The sequence below is a fragment of the Lactuca virosa genome, chromosome 9 (assembly GCF_052849685.1).
Source record: "Lactuca virosa cultivar CGN04683 chromosome 9, Lactuca_virosa_CGN04683_v6, whole genome shotgun sequence".
NCBI classification, from domain to species: domain Eukaryota; kingdom Viridiplantae; phylum Streptophyta; class Magnoliopsida; order Asterales; family Asteraceae; genus Lactuca; species Lactuca virosa.
Window position 1 is genome coordinate 96,209,606 of NC_136434.1, and position 22,011 is coordinate 96,231,616.

Sequence of the window (22,011 nt, forward strand, 5' to 3'; positions counted from 1 at the left end):
AGCGTTTCTTAACAATTGAATTTTACTTGGTCTTTTAAGATGTATAATATTTTATTTAATAAAAAAAATATTCGACTCATTCAAAACATAAAGAAGGCTTTAAGTTTAACGCTTTTGTTTGTGTTTTAGTTGAAGCACAGACACCACACATGAAGGCACGTGATTGTGAATAAGACAAACGACACCGCGGAAACTTCTCTAATCCACATACGCCCATTGTTCTTGTTTTTGTTTGGGTTCTTGTTTTGGCTTTTTTTTTTTTTTTTTTTTTTTTTAAATTTCGGGAAATCCAGTCACTCAAAAACCATATTGTAACATGTTTGTTTTAAATTTGTATTAAAATTTGAAGATAAAATTTTCAAAACAATGTTTAAGTTAAAACTGTTTTATGACTTTGGTCAACGTATTTATTCAAACTAATCTTATTAAAAGGATACTTCATAAATTTCATTACCAGTCAAAGATTTCTATTGCAACATATTTAACTATAATATTGTGTTTTATAGAAAGAAAAATGTATTGCACGTTATAATTGAAAATATTGATTGGTTTGTTTTATTTAAACGTTTTATTTATGATAACATACACATATATCATGATAACTCTTTTATTTCAGTTAAGAAAAATCATATATACTATAATAAATCAAGGTTAATTTTGCTATATGTTAATCGTTTATAAATTTTAACACTTGTTTAAATAAATAAATTTTAACATTTGTTTAAATAAATAATACAACTTGAAAGAACAACAAACTTTTTTTATACACATTTAGTTATTACATTTTTTATATACACTATATCAATACTTTTACAAATAAATAGCATTTTAACCGGCAATTTGGACTAATGCCATAGATTTTTGGCTCACATTTGTATATAATTAATCACTGAATTTGTTATTGTATACATCTGACATTGATTAAATATATAATTAATCATGAATTAGGTCTATCTTTGTTTTGGTGAGAGTTTTACCAATAGACCAAGCTTTGTTTTTAAATTAATATCATTCATTTTGTATATAATTTATAAATAAATTTAAAACATATCGTTACATATAATAGCATGTGGAAAAGAAATTAATTCAAAATAACCATAAAATGACATTTGACAAATTGAATAAGAATATAACATGTGGCAAAAAAAACCTTCATTTATTAGAGTAGATGATGCTAAAATATCTTTTAAATATATCTTCTATACATTACTAAAGAAGGTGCGAAATGAAGCTATATAAAATGGATAAAAAAAACTTTTTTTTGAAGAACAAATAAACAATTAAGATCTCATTTGATAGTTGTTGTCAGAAAAAGTGATGTTTGAGAAAATATTGTCGGGGAAAATTTTCTTATTGGGAAAGATATAATGTTGTTTGATTTTACATCTAACTATCTGTGCTGAATGATGACCATATTGTCCTGCATGACCGGTCCTGAGGACTTAAATATTTTTAAAGGCCCGGGACGAGCCAGATAAAATGGGCCCTTATCGTTATTATAAGTTTTTATTTTTAAGTAAAAATATATAATAAAAACATTAGGTCATATGCAGCTGCCAACCTCCTCCCTAACGCCCCTCATGTTGTCCTGTTGTTTTATACTTTGATGGATGAAATTGCTGAAGAATTATAAAAATATACAAATTATCATACAAAATCAAAATTACACAATAATCATTTAAAAATTCAAATACAATTTGTCATATAAAGTAATTAAACATAAATCAATTAAAATCCAAATAGAATGTCGATTATATTGTTTTTAGTTTATTGTTTTTCAAGTTGATGTTACGTTGTACGTTATTCTTTATATCCATTTTAGTTTTTTTTTTCTTTTTTTTTCTATTACCCAACGTGTGATTTGTGATCCAGTTTATGTCTGATAACGGTGAAATTGATGAGATTTTTTAAAATAAATTAGTATGATGGTGGCGTTGTCCAAAAAAAAATAATCTAATAAAGACAAATTAAAAAAATAACTAAAAGAAAATAATAATCCAATAAAGTAATATTTATTAATATATAAATATTATATATTATAAATAATATTTATTAATATATAATAATTCAATAAAAAAGAATTAATCATAGGAAATTTAAAAAATGTTTAAAACAAATTAATAATCTAATAAAATAATATTTATCAATACATAAATACTATATATTAAAGATAATATTTACTAATATATAATAATCCATTAAAAAGTAATAATCCAATAAAAAAGAGATTAAAAATATATTTTAAAAAATTAATAATCCAAAAAAGAAAGAGACGAGGTTTGGGGCACAAATGTATTTCCGCCTCATTCAATCGAAAATATGTTGTTTTGAGGCTTTCTGGTAAAAACATATCTTATAAGGAAAAACCTTAATTTTGTGCAAATCAAAAAGTCTTTCTGGTCTATTCAACCATAAAGATCTCTTTAGACTTGAAAAAATGTCTATCAAACGAAGCCTAAGAGCATTGGGTGTGGACAATTAGATTGTAACATCCCAAAATTTAAGACCAATAATTTCATTTATAATTAAGTTATTATAAAACCAACAGTATAAAAACATCCATAATAACATCCCATGTCAAAACCAAAGTGTCAATAATCAAAACATGTTATCAAAAAACAATATCAGAGTGTAATCCCAAAGATCTCATGTGCGGAAAACATAGTGTGATGCGCTGCGATCGCCGACTCCTTTCCTTTGAAAACAAAGTACCTGAAACCAAAACTGAAAATCGTAAGCACGAAGCTTAGTGAGTTCCCCAAATACCACATACCATACATATCATCATGCTGCCTAGCATATTTGGGTGATGGCCTACCCATTCGGTCTCTTTTAACTGGATACTACCATACATAACTATGAGTCATACAAAACAATCATATATCATAATTAAATAAAATGCTATGTGCCAAAACATAGTCTTGCCATTATGCCACGAGCCGCCACGTGGTCTTTCTTGCCAAGCCGGGGGCCACCCCCTTCGGTATTACAGACAAGTGCCAAGAGCCACCTCCTAGTCTTCCATGCAAGCATCACAAAGACAACTAGCATACATACTATTCTACTTAGCTAATCAGCATACAGTGTGCTAGGAGCCGCCTCCTGGTCTTTCATACAAAATGCCTAGGGCTAACCTCCGGGTCTTCCTACCATACATAAACTAAATGGGCTGGAATTGGTGCCTTAGACCCATACAAACAATGAGGAGACTCACCTCGCACTATTGAAATCCCGCAAATAATCACTAGCTGTTGGCTGACAGATTCCCGAACTATCAACATCAAAACAACACCCAATTAATAATTGGGTTCCAACACATAACCATAAGTCCATGCTTGGGGGTAAAAGACTACTTTACCCCCCATCTTAGCTTGATTCAAGCTCAAGGACCAATCCAAATGCCCAAAATTCAAACTTATAAATCAAAGCCCAACATATGCCCAATTTTCCAAATTGGTCCCAAACCTCTTTATGGTCTTACCCTAAGGCCCAACCATTTATTCCAGTCCAAACATGTGGCATTACAATGGTCCAATATCTCATAATCATCAAGGCCCAGTTGAGGCCCATATATGGCCTAATTTTCCAAATTGGACCCAAACCCTCACATGGGCCTTACCCTAAAGCCCATCAAATTATTCTAGTCCATATGATTATTCTTGAATGGCCCATCAATAGCCCAATAGAAAGGACCAACTTAAGACCCAAGTAAGATTAGGGTTTCACATTGAATGACAATTAGGGTTAAGTGTTTCTCACTTAACCCATTAAGGACTTAATCCATTAAGTCCATCAATCTACTAGGTCAATCATATAGTGTGGTCGGGCTTAATACATAATCCCAATCCGGTCATCCAAAATGCGGGTCCCGACAACCCATAACCCACATAATCCAAAATTAGGGTTTTCTAACCCTAGTTAGGGTTTCCAATCCAATCATAACCCGATAGGCCCACAAGCTAAGTCCTTAGATCCATTAGGGTTTCATTAGGCCCACTATTGTTTCATTAGTCGGGCACCACCCACTACCACCTCGGGTAGTGGTGGTCAACGACGGCTCAAGGCGACAACCACCACCTCACGGTGGTGGTTATGGTTCTAGTCTATTTTTGTCCAAGCATCCCAAAAGCAACTAAACGCAAGCAAAAGCACAGCGCCACCCAACACGGCGGCTGGTGGCGGCAGACACCACCTCACGGTGGTGGTTATGAGTTTTCTTTTTATTATTCTAGCACCGATTACAACATTACAATGCAAAATGCCAAATAACACACACTAATACAAACACACACACAACCACCCTTGTGGTGGCCGGCGGTGACACATGGTGGCAGCCACCACCTCACGGTGGTGGTGGGGTTGTTCCTCGGTTTTCAGGCTGACAAAAACATACATTATCACACTCTCAAATGCACTCGTACACACTAGAACACACACAACCACCACCACACGTTGGCTGGTGGTGGCGGAACAGTTGGCACTAGGTGGCAGCCACCATGGTTGGTCGCCATGGTGGTTCCCTCACAGTTATGGCCAACAGAAACGCTCAAAAACACGATAAGCAACAGCAACACTCGACTTTTACACCTAAACGAATGTAGCCACCCACCTGGTGGCGCAAGGTGACGACAGCGAAAGCGCTAGCGGCCATAGCGACGGATGACGGCAGTTTACAACAACAACAGTAGCCTAGAGCCCGACGACATCTTTGTCTTCGATGGAGATGGGCAACGGAAACGCAAACGGGGTTGAGACGCAACGCCGGCGAAGAGACGTCGAACAAAAGAAGGATGACGGCAACATGGCGGCGACAACATCTCCGATCTCCAGTCGGTGCAGCTTCATTCGATCGTTCTCAGTGGTTTTTCCCCGGCTACACACGACGTCCGGTAGTGGCGATTGAATTCCGATGGCGAAGAGGCAGGTGACATGGTGGTGGCGGCTGGAGGAGGGGAGTAGTGAAGGTGGCGGCTGGTGTTTGCTTTAGGGTTAGGGTTAGCATGGGTGGAGTAAGGTGACGGGTTTAATACCCGATCACACAAACTTTGTGTACAAAGAACACCTTTGGTCCCTCCTTCCCGATTTCTTTTCAAGATTAGGCCACAATTTACAAAGCAGCCCCCAACATCCAAGATTCTTTCATATTAAGTCCAAAAGTTACCAAACACCCCTTCGCTTTGAGAATCTTTTACAAAACTAATCCACAAATTACCCTTTTAACCCCAAAGATCTCAATTTTGACATATTCAGCTCTTCCTTCTCTTTTTCTTTCAAATTAACTTCAAATTTACCCAAATAGCCCCTCCTCCACAAGATATTTTCACTATAAGTCCACAAAGTACAAAACGAGCCCGATTGATTATCCTTTAGCCATATGTTCAAATATTCTTTCCACTACGAACCCCGAAAGCACTCTTTAGACCTCCAAAACAAATTATAATGCCAATTACACACCTTTTCACTAAACTCTTTATTTAAATATATACATATATCGGAATAAAATAATACTAAAAACACATCTTCAGATTTTAGGGTTTGACTTGGAAACGGGGTGTTACAACTCTCCCCCACTTAAATTAGATTTCGTCCTCGAAATCAATCCTTACCATCCCTTATACGCCAGACAACTTGAACGATATGGCCACAATCCCGAGCATAACCTAGCCTTTCCAAGGCAATCTAAATCATCCCTCGCAGGGTTCTAAAATCCAAAAATAAACGAATCCCTTGCAACATGATCACATCTACTCAGTCTGAAACTTGTAGTCTCGAGATGGTCTGACTCCCTAGTAGACCACCCATGCTGAGCTTTACCAAGCTTAATCTTCCTCGAGCGATCGACCAAATGCACACTTTCTGCCTTGATTATCTCGATGCTACCATTAGAACAAAATCACTGGCCATAGACCACAATAACGCACTTATTCTTGACAGAAGGCTCAAATAATCCTTCGAGTAGAAGATCCATCCCTGCAACGGTTAGACTCAGACGAGAGCTGCGCAACAGGATCTAATCGACTACTCTGAGATTATTTAATCCCACTGTGAGTAACTTGTCACTTCCCAATCAACCAGCTATTTCGTCTGTACCTGCAACCTAAAACACAAATACTAATATTGCCCAAACGCTGAAACTGCCCGAAACAGCATGTTATCGCATGGCTGCTTTCCAAAGTATATTGAGACCTTCCGGGTCTCCAACCAATCGGTCCATGCGTCGAATCCGGACGTTATCAAATCCAAGGCTAAAAATGATTGCTACATGACCAATGGTAGCCTTATATCACAAACGACCTCAAGAAGTCCATTGCTTCCTTGATCTCATAACTATAATTACGTTCCTACAGTCTTATCACTGGCTCCACTAGGTCTAATCCCTCTGGGGAAATCCATAAACCAATCCGTGGATTTGCCACACCCTCACTGCTACACCCGAACTGGTGGGTACTACTATTCCTTATGTGTCCTAACAACACGCTCTTGCTATCTACCAACCTACTGAATGCTACAGCTACACCCGCAGTCTTACAACACTCTAACGCTATCTTCCTACCTCGTGAATGCTACGGATACACCCGCAGACATACAACACTCTAGCACTATATGTCAACCTCATGAATGCTACGGCTACACCCGTAGACTTACAACACTCTAGCACTATCTGTCAACCTCGTGAATGCTACGGCTACGCCCGTAGACTTACAACACTCTAGCACTATCTGCCAACCTCGTGAATGCTACGGCTACGCCTGTAGACTTACAACACTATAGCACTATCTGTCAACCTCGTGAATGCTACGGCTATGCCCGCAGACTTACAACACTCTAGCACTATTTGCCAACCTCGTGAATGCTACGGCTACACCCGCAGACTTACAACACTCCCCATACTGGTCAAACACGCACTCGACCTAACACTCAACTGAACTTGAGTCCTAACTTGATCTATAACCTGTTTCCCGAAACCTGCTATTTGATGCCAAGGAAAAGCATGAACCAAAAGTTGGAATGTTTTCTAAACCCCAACTCACCCAATCCTCAACCTAGACGGCCACCCGACCGCCTTCCGTCCTGATGAGGATGCGAAGCTCATCCTAGTTTCACACATGTCACTGCTCTTGAATACCGGATCGATTCTCCCCCACTTAGATTCAACTAAGTCTCCACGACACGTGAGAATTGAAGGATTCCCAATCCTTCTTGCTTTCTAACAATCCAGTGTTGACAACCTGTGCTTACCAATGCTAGCGGTCACTTACCAGCCAATCTCAACGATTACCCAAATCCTAGAATCTGGAAGAATACACTTGAGACCTTAACCATCCCGATAATTCAAACCACCATCCCATGATACCATACCCATTCATTGAGTTATTATGCCGACGACTAAGAACCATAACTATTGTCATGTACTGAAGAATCTCTACTCTAATTTCTATCCTCAAGGAATCACTAAACTCTAACCGACTTAAGTCCACACAAAGGTACGATTCCCTGGACACATCCAATGATCAAACAACTCACGTAACTGACACCACCATCTTCATGCTACCATTCCTTTCCTAGCAACGATAGTCCCTTGAACTCCAAAGTTCTTCCATAGTCAGATGTCAATCGTTCCCGAACAGGTGACAGAACCACTGAACCCAGGCCTCACTGAAGAACTACCCTGCTAATTCCTGACCAAAGATCCTCCAAATTATACTCCTGAATGAATCCCGACAAAGATCTGGAATGATAACGGTACATGTGGAACCCACTCCACTAGATGCATCCATCTATAGGTTCCTCAAAATTTCTCGGCATGCAGAATGGCATATGGCAATCCTTGATAACCCGGACGATAACAGAGAACCGACTCGAGATCTAACTTATTCGAACTCAATCAAAGTTCCAAAGTGATACAATTTCCCAATGTCCACCTTAAAGTGGCAGAAGATAACATACCTGCAACATCTGGAGGAATCCTGATCACCTTCTCCAGAGATACTTCGACCCTCCTGAGATCATGTTGAAAAACTCCCTTCCGATCCCGATGATAGGAACTAACAATAGGGTCCTCCTTCCTGAAGGATTCTAAGGATCCACAAGCTTTGGGCTCCGAGAGAGCCCCTAACTGCCCTGTGGCTATTTTCGACCCGATAGGCCCCGAGACAACTATCGAACACTCCAAAATCCCTTCCTTGGATGAACGAAAGACCACCGAGGTCCATTCCCAAAACTCTGTGAGTAATCTCTGATGAGATGAATTCCCACGATCGCGCATCGATTGACTCAGGCCCTGCTCATGAGCCGGAATCAGAATCCGAGTCTCATTCTTGAGTACTCAACACTATACCAAAACTGACATTCAAGTGATCCGAATATACCCAAGAATCCTTATCCCACAGGCTTCCTGGATTCTCCAAGACTCTCCTCGATTCGAGTATGGATCCTATGCTTTCAGTAGTACGGGCCCAATACTACCTTCCACACCTATCCATACTTTCCTCAATAATCATCCCGAATCCTCCAAGTCACCTTCTCAAACTGATACACCCATGTCTCGCTAAACCTCACTACTAACCCACTGAAGCATTTCCGAGGCTTTCCTAGGTTCTCGACCTCACCTAGCCCTCAGCTGCTGAAAAATTCCCAGTAATGTCAACTAGCTACCTCATGAATATAGCCACATGTGGAAGGGATCAGATGATCCTTCAAGTAAAAGACTCATCCCTAGAACGGTTAGACTCAAACGAGAGCTGCGTAATAGGGTCAAGTTCATCACTCTGAGATTATCCAGCCTGTGCCACATGTGACTTAGCATATTCACTTAGTAGCTAACTCACATAACTAAGAGTCCCACAAAGCACAAAGGAAGCAGCATTCAGAAAATGGAAAATCTAACCATTATACTCCAATCAAACCATTATATCCTCTAATCAGGAATTTGTACATGCAATTCAAAGGCTCGTACAATCAGGAATAACCTAAACAGGCCATCCTATCACTGACTGATCAGTACTAACATGCAGGTCTACAAGCACATATAATAGGCATATAAGGCATCCTTCCTAGATCCTTAGCCCTAATCTAGCATGCATATCACATATTCTTGTTGGATTAGGTGTCTAAGCCCATAACTATAATCGGTATGTACTTGACCCGAGAGTAGCATGGTCCATTTAAGTTGCCTTCACCAGAACAATCTGATAGGATGGATAATCGAGAAAGAGGTTATTTATGATTTACTAATATATTATAAGTATAATAGATTAATTAAGAAATCATAATATTTAATTAGTATTGATCAATAATTAATTTGGAATAAATTTAGTGATCAAGAGAGACTAATTAAATTAACGGGGACTGATTATGTAAATCAGTGATATATATTGTTTGGGCTATTGATCTATGTTGGGCAAAGTTTGTGTAAGTATCCATGAATAGTTAGTCCACATGAGATATGGATCATAACCTAAGTGTATGGATTAGGGTTTACCCATGACCATTGGAATACTACACTATATAAATGTCACCCTTAGCCAAAAATCGGCCCACCTAAGTATTCTAAGAGAATCATAACCGATTTTAGAGTGTCTAGCCTCTCTCTCAAAGTCCTTATTTGTTCATGGTGTTTGTGAACCGCTTGAGGCATCACACTTGAGGTGCTAAGCTCTTGAAAGTCCAAAACTACAAGCTACAATAAAGAGGTATTCTTCTAACTTGACTTTATGATTTATATGTCAAAATTGTATGCTGGTTGTAGGCTTCATGCTTTGGAATTTTATTGCATGTATAACTAGAGAAAACTTAGATCCAAAGCTATTAGGGTTGTATGTGCACCATATGAGTGTTATAGTACACAAAACCCAAAAATTCTCAATTCATATCATGACATAACATAACATAACATGTATGGGTATCTTGGGGAAAACTTACTTGAGCTCGACTGATTGAAACATCCCAAAAATACAGTCTAAAAATTTCGTTTTAAATCATTAATAAAACCATAATTATCATTCAACATGTAAAAATCATAAATCATGTATCTCAAGAATATCATATCATCTGCCAAATATATCAGAGTATAAACATCCCAGGCTGAACAAATGGTGTGTGCACTGCAATCATCCCGAGCTCCTCTTTTGAAAACTGAAGTACCTGAAACCAAAACTGAAAACCGTAAGCACGAAGCTTAGTGAGTCTCCCCAACAACCACATACCATACACATAATCATGCAACTAGGAGATACGGGTCCCGCCCACTCTCGTGGAGATTTGGGCCCCGCCCACACTCCGCTGTCTAGGAGATTCGGGCCCCGCCCACACTCCACTGTATATGATATTCGGGGCCCACCCACACTCCGTTGTCTAGGAGATTTGGGCCCCGCCCACACGCCGCTGTCTAGGAGATTCGGCCCCCGCCCACACTCCACTACCAACATGCATACAAGTATCAAACAAACAACAAGTATATCTACTCCTATCAAGCAGTCACATATCTATACTCAAATAATACTACGAGATTCGGGCCCCGCCCACACTCGGCTACTCTGAGATTCGGGCCCCGCCCACACTCACATACATAAACAAACACATACAAGTATCACACAGAAAACAAGTATAGCAATCCAACAATCTGACTGATATCTATACTCTGATAATAATGAGATACAGGCCCCGCCCACACTCAACTACTAACATATCACATATACGGGCCGACCTTGGTGCCCTAGACCCATTCCTACTGAAGGAAAACTCACCTCGCACTGTTGGAGTCCCGCGAATAAATCTCTGGATGCTAGCTGATAGATCCATAGACTGTCAACATCAAAATAAAACCCAATTAACCATTTGGGTTTCCAATGCATCACTCTAAAATACACACTTGGGGTAAAAGGACCATTTACCCCTAACATAGCTTGGTCCATGACCAAGGCCCAACTCATACTCTGAAGGCCCAAAATACTAATAGTCAACCAAGGCCCAACTATGGCCCTATTTTCCAAATTGGCCCCAAACCTCTACATGGTCTTGCCTTAAGGCCCAACCATTTATTCTTGGTCCAACACTTGACATTCTGATGGTCCAATATCTCGTAATCATCAAGGCCCAGTTATTGCCCATCTATGGCCTAATTTTCCAAATTAAGCCCAAACCTTTCCAATGGGCCTTATCCTTAAGCCCAATCCAAGTGTTCTATTCCATTTACTTGTTAATAGTTGGCCCATCAAGAGTCCAGACATCTAGGCCCAACAGAAAGGCCTAACTCTAAACCCAACACAATTAGGGTTTTCACATGAAATGACGATTAGGGTTAAGTGTTCTCACTTAACCCATTAAGTCCATTATTCCACTAAGCCAACATGCAATGGAATCGACATAAGTCATAACTTCAGCCCACTGGTCCAAACGTGGGTCCTGGCAATCCAAAACTAACATTTTCTAAAATTAGGATTTTCTAAACCCTAATTAGGGTTTCTAACCCAAACACAAACCAACTAAGTCCAAGATTAAAGTATCGGGCCAATTAGGGTTCCACTAGGCCGGGCACCACCCACTACCACCTCGGGCAGTGGTGGTCGGCGGCGACTCATGGCGGCAGGCGGCGACAGCCACCATTTCCAATGGTGGTGGTGGTGATTCCTGCCCAAAAACTGCATATACAAATTTATACCCACAAAGTACACACTCTCACATACAATAACACACACAACCACCCTTCACGGTGGCTGGTGACGGCAGAAAACGATGGCAGCCACCACCTTGTGGTGGTGGCGGTGGGTTTTTGGCCAACTACCTCTCATACAACACCACAATACCGAGAACAGCTTGTATACTCGATTGCACATATATTTTGCCACCTCTTAGGCAGCAGGCGTCGCCGGAAAAACGTAAACAACAGCCCCCCATGGCCACGGATGACGGCAGTGACCCTGATATGGGCTTATTTAGTCATAGAAATCATTCATTATCTTATTAATTATTGTTGATTTTATATCATTTTATGGACAAAAGGTACTTAATTAGCTTAATATTTCAATTTCAGCAATAAAAGACATGCTCGGGTGGAAAAGGAAGCGGAACTAGCGATTGGAAGCTTGGATCTTGGATTTTGAAGAAAGAAGGATGTTGCTAGGCAGCTTGACCCCTAGTCAGTGTTTTGGCCATATCTCATGAACCGTAACTCCGATTGACGAGATTCAAATTGTTATGAAAACTAGACACAATTCCGGACGACTTTCGTGTTTTGAGAAAATGATGATTCCAAACGGACTCGGCGAGTAGGGTCGACTACTCGGCGAGTCGTATCGAACTTTCGCGATTCTGGACGCGCTGACTTGCCGTACACGGGTTTTAAGTGACGGACTCGCCGAGTAGGTCACTGGACTCGCCGAGTAGCCTCTGTTTTGTGAAAATCTATATAAAGGGACTTTTAGATCGATAACCTAGCATATAGAGGAACCCTTGGAGGCTAAGATACGATTGAAAGCGCTGGTGAAGCTCTGGAAAGTGAAGAATCAACCCTACATTCGATTTTGAGGAGAATTAAGGCAAAATCAAGTTTACTCTTTACCTAATCTCTTGTTTGAACTATGTTTTTACCAATTGATTTCGTTTTTGAGTGTTTTACTGCCTTAATCATGAGCTAAAACCTTTTAGCTTCTGTTTGGGGAGACAATGTTGAAACTATGGTTTGATTAATGGTAGGATTGATTTAATATTGGTGATTTTGTTGATTCTAGCTTGTTAAAGAACCTTATGTGTGAATGATAACTAATTTTCTGTTAATAGGAAGATAATTAAATAGTATGAACATCTTTTAATTATCAACCCCATATGTTTATGTGACCACTTTATCATATGTCTAGGACTAACGAACGTGAAACTATAATTAATAAGAAAAATTAGGTAAATTCATGTGTGAGCTTGTTTGATGACCATCAGCAAGAGGTTGACTAAAGGACCAATTTAGTTAGCTATTACAAGTCTAAATTAACCCTAATAAATAATCTAGTGAATTAAATTAAATTAGACAACTGATCACTGTTTGAGTTAGTTTGTTTTCTAAGGATTATCGTAGCGAACGCAAGGCTAATCACTTGAATCGGTAGCCAATAGAAGAATTAATCTATTGCACTATTACCATAATATCAACCATAGGATCAATTGAGTTGAACTAAACAGAAGTTCCTTTCATTATTGAATTTAGTTGAATCTTTGCTTATCTAGTTTTTGATTAATTAATCTAAGTATTAGTTAGTAAGTTTCTAGTCTTGTAAAACTAGAGAAAACCTTTTATCAACTTGTTTTATTTAGATAATATTAGCATTTATTTTAATTGTTTACCGTTCCCTGTGTTCGATACCCTACTTGCTTGAACTATATTACTAATCGATAGGTACACTGCCTTTCGTGTGTTTATTTTGTGTCTAAGTTAGTAGGATTAAAACTAGTTCGTTTCACACACATCAAAATACCCCACACTTGACTTTTGCTTGCCCCCAAGCAAAACTGAATTTTAGCACGCTAATATCACATAAGACAATCCCAATTGAACCCAGCCATTATGCTAAGACCGCAACGCATGCATTTGTGTCTTAATTTTTTCCTAAGGACCCCCCTAATTCTAAATACTCACAATCCTCATAAACACTCGCCCACTTCTTTTGAACAATGCTCATTTTATGCATCCCTCCGAATCCATCCCCATAAAACTTTTTTAACCTCAAGGTATTTTTGGTCAAGCAACCCAAGCATACATAATCTAGAAAATTACAACTTTTCGATACCACTATGGAGCTATTGGAATTCTTCACTTTTTTGATAATTTGATCTTTGATTTCTTTGAATTCACCACCTTTTGATTTTTGGTATCTTCACTTTTGAATTTCTTCGGAATTTTGAACTTTTGATCTCACACTTTAACTTTGATGCTCCAAAAATTCTTTAAACTTTTCTTGTAATTCTCTCTCTTTTTTTTACATGTAACTCTCTTTTTTTTTTCTTTCACTCAAAACCTACATGCTTAAGCAAGGGCACTCAACTTCAACCTTTATTGATTAAAGATAAAAATTTTCCTGGATACATTTCAAGTACACGATGCTAAACATATTGCATCCCTCAAACTAAGCGAGGTTGTGTTTTTGTCCCATGATTTCACTAGAATAAAGGAGGCCACAAATGCACTATAACGTATATTGGCTCAACTAAACATTTGGGTCTTCATAGAATCATCAAATATAATACTAGCATGATCCTTGATTGCTTTACCAAAATTTTCTAAATTAATCCTAGCAAATTTTATGCAAAATTTTAAAATTTAACTAGTGTAACCAACCCCCTACCCCACACTTAATTTATGCAATGTCCCCATTGCATATCATGCATGATAAAGAACAATAAAAATAAGGAGAGAATTGGAACAAACTCCCCTGGGATAGTAGTGGCGAGGTTGATATCTCTTCTCTTCAGCTCCATCTTCAATTGACTTTAGACATGGGAACAGCTCATCCATGTCTTGGGTGTCAAAATCTCGTGTGGTACAGTCTTTATAAAAGCTCCAAATATAAGAGAAAAACTCTTGGAAATGCTCGGAAAATGATCTTCAAAGAATAGAACCAATGCCCATATCAAATGTCATCAAATCTTCAGCTCAAAAGTAAGAAGAATGAGCGACTCGTCGAGTAAGTATGTAGACTTGCCGAGTTGAAGCGTAAATGGCAGAAGAATCGTGAATTTTCACATGGACTCGGCGAGTCCATAAGATGCACTCGGCGAGTAGACCGCTGTGTGACAAAAATTTTATTCTGCCCAAGTCCGTTTCTGATGTATGGGGGTTATATAAACTAATATTTTCCCTCATTTTTCTTCAGTGAATAAACACTCTATAACCCTTCTATCAATTTGACTCATAGCTTGACTCAAAACTTCGTTTCCTCTTTCGCCTAGACTCGATTTCTCACTTCGTCAACCTTGACTCTAGACCCTCACATGCAATCCTAAGCTTCAAACTGAAAAGATCAAAACAACACACAAGTAATAGAAAAACGAAAACAAACATCAAAATTAAAATCCTAAATTACCCTAATAAACTAGAAGTTTAAAAAGAAAAAGAAAAGCAAACTCTAATGACGGGTTACCTCCCGCAAGCGCTTCTTTTTGTGCGAGTCTTGAGCTGGACTCTCAACTTAATAAACTTCTAATAAAATCAATGCCAATCCATCTGTTGCATTAAATATTTTCTTTGGACCAATTTGTAAAATTTGGCTCTTTTCTTCTAAAATTGGCCAAACGAGCTTGAATACATAAAACCCAAGAATTCTGACAAGGGTTGGGACCGGTCGGGTAGTAATCAGAAATGGATCGCGCTTCAGAACTTTCTCCAAAGTTGGAATCGTCACCCCATGCTTTGAAACACAAACCGGAAGAACAGGGGACCATGTCGTGGTAATGGTCAAACCACAACTTGGTTCCTGCAATTCAGCTTGTTCTTGTTCTTCGTCCGACCTCTCTGCTAACAACCTTTCCAGCTCCTCCAAATCTCTTTCTGGATTAAATTCTTCATCTTGTAACTTTAGCTCTTGTGACTCAAACTGTTCTTGTTTATTAGGCATGATGTTATCTAACCATCTTCCAAATTCCTTCAAATCATCATCTGAGTCATATTCCTCATCTTCTAGCTCTTGTGACTCAGATGTCCCTTGTGTGTTGGGCAAGATGTTATCTAACCATCTTCCAAATTTCTTCAAATCTTCATCTGAGTCATACTCCTCATCTTCTTGCTCAATTTCCTGTACTACTTCCTCAAGAAAAGCATCAAGAGCATCGAGATTTGGAAAATACATAATAAATAAAAATAAAAATTAAAATTAAAATTAAACTAAATAAAAAAAATTAATCAACAAAAAAAATGATAACAATTAGCAAATAAAATTAACTATTTAGAACCGTTCCCCGGCAACGGCGCCAAAAACTTGATGTGTGTGAAACGAACTAGTTTTAATCCTACTAACTTAGACACAAAATAAACACACGAAAGGCAGTGTACCTATCGATTAGTAATATAGTTCAAGCAAGTAGGGTATCGAACACAGGGAACGGTAAACAATTAAAATAAATGCTAATATTATCTAAATAAAACAAGTTGATAAAAGGTTTTCTCTAGTTTTACAAGACTAGAAACTTACTAACTAATACTTAGATTAATTAATCAAAAACTAGATAAGCAAAGATTCAACTAAATTCAATAATGAAAGGAACTTCTGTTTAGTTCAACTCAATTGATCCTATGGTTGATATTATGGTAATAGTGCAATGGATTAATTCTTCTATTGGCTACCGATTCAAGTGATTAGCCTTGCGTTCGCTACGATAATCCTTAGAAAACAAACTAACTCAAACAGTGATCAGTTGTCTAATTTAATTTAATTCACTAGATTATTTATTCGGGTTAATTTAGACTTGTAATAGCTAACTAAATTGGTCCTTTAGTTAACCTCTTGCTGATGGTCATCAAACAAGCTCACACATGAATTTACCTAATTTTTCTTATTAATTCTAGTTTCACGTTCGTTAGTCCTAGACATATGATAAAGTGGTCACATAAATATATGGGGTTGATAATTAAAAGATGTTCATACTATTTAATTATCTTCCTATTAACAGAAAATTAGTTATCATTCACACATAAGGTTCTTTAACAAGCTAGAATCAACAAAATCACCAATATTAAATCAATCCTACCATTAATCAAACCATAGTTTCAACATTGTCTCCCCAAACAGAAGCTAAAAGGTTTTAACTCACGATTAAGGTAGTAAAACACTCAAAAACGAAATCAATTGGTAAAAACATAGTTCAAACAAGAGATTAGGTAAAGAGTAAACTTGATTTTGCCTTAATTCTCCTCAAAATCGAATGTAGGGTTGATTCTTCACTTTCCAGAGCTTCACCAGCGCTTTCAATCGTATCTTAGCCTCCAAGGGTTCCTCTATATGCTAGGTTATCGATCTAAAAGTCCCTTTATATAGATTTTCACAAAACAGAGGCTACTCGGCGAGTCCGTCACTTAAAACCCGTGTACGGCAAGTCAGCGCGTCCAGAATCGCGAAAGTTCGATACGACTCGCCGAGTAGTCGACCCTACTCGCCGAGTCCGTTTGGAATCATCATTTTCTCAAAACACGAAAGTCGTCCGGAATTGTGTCTAGTTTTCATAACAATTTGAATCTCGTCAATCGGAGTTACGGTTCATGAGATATGGCCAAAACACTGACGAGGGGTCAAGCTGCCTAGCAACATCCTTCTTTCTTCAAAATCCAAGATCCAAGCTTCCAATCGCTAGTTCCGCTTCCTTTTCCACCCGAGCATGTCTTTTATTGCTGAAATTGAAATATTAAGCTAATTAAGTACCTTTTGTCCATAAAATGATATAAAATCAACAATAATTAATAAGATAATGAATGATTTCTATGACTAAATAAGCCCATATCAGACCCACAAAAGAACGAGAAAGAGAGAGAGAGAAGAAGAAGAAGAAGAATGGATTGCGGATGGGCTTACCATGTGTTTCCGGTGGCTCACGACCTGCACAACGAACAAAACACCACCTATGACCTTCGACGCAACTCTCGGTTGTTCGCGGCGTTGCTGGCAGCGGGAGTTGTTGAGGCGGCACTCGCCGGCGAGGCAACCACTTAGCGGTCCTGTCTGATCGGAACAGCGACGAAGGGAGAGGTGGTGGTGGCTAATCATCTCGCATGGCGGCTGGAAAATGGTCTCTTAGGTTTAGGATTTGAAGATGCGACGTGGGGAGGACACCAGGTTAAGTCCCGCATCCATTCAAACTTTCACTCATTTATCCATTATTAGTCCCTCCCAACAATATTGCTTTCAATTTAACTCCAAAACTTACACTTTAGCCCTTGCCTCCATAAAGTCTTTCATAATAAGTCCATAATTTATCAAATCCACCCTAACTTCTAAAATCCTTTTCAAAATAGACCCTTAACTTACTAAACATCCCTCAACCTTCCAAAATCTTTACAAATTAATCCTGAAGTTACATTTTAACCCCCAAACTTCCAATTATGACTACTAACTCCCGAAGACCAACGCCTTGCTAAATTATTCCGCCTTTAGGGCTACTACTCATTTAAATTTTATCTATTTATTTATTTAATAAACGGGATGTTACACACATGGTGGCAGCCACCACTTCACGGTGGTGGTGGGGTTGTTCCTCGGTTTTTCGGCTGACAAAAACATACATTATCACACTCTCAAATACACTCGTACACACTAGAACACACACAGCCACCACCACACGGTGGTTGGTGGTGGCAGAATAGTTGGTACTAGGTGGCAGCCACCATGGTTGGCCGCCATGGTGGTTCCCTGTGACATCCCCAATTTCTCGGCTAGAAAAGACTGATTTGTTTATGCTTTGTTTTAAAATCAGAGTAATCGTTTAAAGAAAACGGTTGCGGAATTTGTTTCCAAAACAAAATATGATAAGAATTTATCAAAGCATTTCTTTAAAGAAATGTATTTTCATTATATAACAAAATCTCGGGATGTCATGTTCAATACAGACCAAAAGCATAAACAGAACAAAATAGACCTTACAACAGTTATTCATAACTATTGGCCTATAATCCAAAATCTCTCGTTATGTCAGCCAACTTATGCTCTCGTGTCATAACCTATAATACAAAGAAAACTGAGTGGGTCAGGCTTGGGAGCCTGGTGAGCATATAGGGTTTTCAACCCACATTAAATAATTTATTATGCTTAAACATCAAACAATCAACCCAATTACCCAATTCCCATTGTCTTATTTATTTCTTAAGGATTTACCCTAAGAATCAACTATCACTCATTCCTAAGGATTCATCCTAAGGAATAGGCACGAAGTTCATCGCTGCCCAAGGTTTATGCTACAAGCACTAACAACGTCGATCCCCACATACTGATCCTATACAGTGATCTTACTAGATCTAGCCTAAAGAATTGATATGAACAACCAACTAACGAAACTGCTTCGGAAATCCCCTAGCAGTAAACAAAGATCGATAAAGATATCAAATGAATGGAATAAGTTTAACCACGAACCTTTGTTCGTAAAAGAAAGAACCACAAGACAATTAAGTCAGGGGTAGTTATCAATGCCTAGGCTGTGGTCTGAATATCGTGAGGTATGTAACCCCCAGATGCACCCTATCCAGCATCGAATTTTGCCTAGGCTGTGGTCTGAATATCGTGAGGTATGTAATCCCCAGACGCACCCTATCCAACATCGAATTTTGCCTAGGCTGTGGTCTGAATATCGTGAGGTATGTAACCCCCAGACGCACCCTATCCGGCAATGGAAACGCTGACCAATGCCTAGGCTGTGATCTGAACCCCCAGACTCACCCTATCCGGCATCGGAAATGGAAACACCGACTAATGAAGCTCGTCCGATCACTTCATAAAAGAAACAAAGACTCCAAAGCTCTTCAAAATAAAAGTATAGGGAAAATACTAATAGAGTACTCTCGTAGGCTCTTGTACCCCGACACGTAATAGTGTCAAAAAGAAGAACTAACGGATGAACACATAGTTCAAAAACACCTAATGAACATATAGTTCGAGAACACCTTATGAACATATAGTTCAAACATACCTACCGATTACAAGTCTGCTAACGTTCCACTGGACTATCTAATATAGTCTGTGGCCGTTGTCTATACTCTGCTAGATGACTAGATCATCTTAAACATCGATACCTCTCATCACCTTTATTTCATCACACACCATCTAATTCATCTACCCATGGTTTTACCCAACATATTTGTAGATAAAAATACATATACAGTTTAAAACTTGTATAAAACATCTATTCAACGGCCACCTTAATTAAACAATTAATATGATTACACATAGCATGTATTTTAAAGAAAATACTTCATATATATGTGTAAGGTGAAAGTGACTATACACTCACTTGATTAGACGATTCTCGGACAGCACTACGGCTCGTAAAGTAGTATTCTTTGGTAAAACTGGAAGATCTTCACACACCGGGCTTCTCGCAGGCGGAGCTTCGGCTCGGAAACTCTTTTCTTCTCGGGATCTTCGGGCTTCGGGACTTGATTCGTGTCTCGGGATGATACCGGGGCTTCGGGGGGTTAAAATAGGGCTTAGAGAGGGTATCGGGAGTGGGAGAGAAGAGATAGAGCAACCAAAATCGGCTGACCCTCGATTTCTATTTATAGGGTCATTTTTCAGCTCTCACGTCGTGAATTTTAAGTTCTCACGTCGTGAATTCAATAGTCATCAGGTGCGTCATCGCCACTTGCGTCTGTCAGGCTCCAGAAGTCATAAATACTGAGTTCACGTCGTGAACACTATATTCACGTCGTGAACTCTGACAGTTTTGGGGTTTCGCGCCCCGAACTTCAGAAATTCATAACTTTCGCATACGAACTCCGTTTTCGACGTTCTTTATATCCACGCGCTCGGTTTAACGTATTCTACGACTTTCATTTAGATCGCTAAGACCAAATATCGCTCTAATGTAAATTCACTATTTACGTCGCACTGTGTCGTGTTGGTTCTGTCGCGAAACTCCGACATGTCATAACTTCTTCGTTATAACTCGGATTTCGGCGTTCTTTATATGTACAGAATCCTTGTAACATATACTACAACTTAGTTAAGATTACTCCTTCTAAATACTCTTCCATAAAAAAGTCATTTTTGATGCTTATCGTCTCTAAATTGACTAGCCCGGATCTACGGGCGTTACATTCCCTCACAGTTCCGGCCAACAGAAACGCTCAAAAACCCGATAAGCAACAACAACACTCGACTTTTACGCCTAAACGAATGTAGCCATCCACCTGGTGGCGCACGGTGATGGCATCGGCAGCGCTAGCGGCCATAGCGACGGCTGACGACGGTTTACAGCAGCAACAGGAGCCTAGAGCCCGGCGGCATCTTTATCTTCGACGGAGACGGGCAGCGGCGACGCCAACAGGGCTGAGACGCAACGCCGACGCAGAGACGTCGAACAGAAGAAGGATGGCGGCTACAACATCTCCGATCTCCAGTTGGTGGAGCTTCATTCGACCATTCTCAGTGGTTTTTCCCCGGCTACACACGATGTTCGGTAGTGGCGATGGAAATCCGATGGCGAAGAGGCAGGTGGCATGGAGGCGGCGGCTGGAGGAGGGGAGTAGTGAAGGTGGCGGCTGGTGTTTGCTTTAGGTTTAGGGTTAGCATGGGTGGAGTAAGGTGACAGGTTTAATACCCGATCACACAAACTTTGTGTCCAAAGAACACCTTTGGTCCCTCCTTCCCGATTTCTTTTCAAGATTAGGCCACAAATTACAAAGCAGCCCCCAACATCCAAGATTCTTTCATATTAAGTCCAAAAGTTACCAAACACCCCTTCGCTTTGAGAATCTTTTGCAAAACGAATCCAGAAATTACTCTTTTAACCCCAAAGATCTCAATTTTGACATATTCAACCATTCCTTCTCTTTTTTTTCAAATTAACTTCAAATTTACCCAAATAACCCCTCCTCTACAAGATATTTTCACTATAAGTCCACAAACTACAAAACGAGCCCGATTGATTATCCTTTAGCCATATGTTCAAATATTTTTTCCACTACGAACCCCGAAAGCACTCTTTAGACCTCCGAAACAAATTATAATGCCAATTACACACCTTTTCACTAAACTCTTTATTTCAATATATACATATATTGGAATAAAATAATACTAAAAACACATCTTCAGATTTTAGGGTTTGACTTGGAAACGAGGTGTTACATAGATGTAACACCAAATTGGTGTCACCTCACATGTCACATCACCAATAGTGTTATAAAACCAAGTGAGGAAATGGTTTGTTTGTTATAACAAGATGTAACACCAACTTTTTTCCATGTCATTTTTTTGTATTTTTTTTCGATTTTGTATTTTTTTTGTTTTTTTTAATTAATAAAAGAAGTACATTTTTATAAAATATAATATT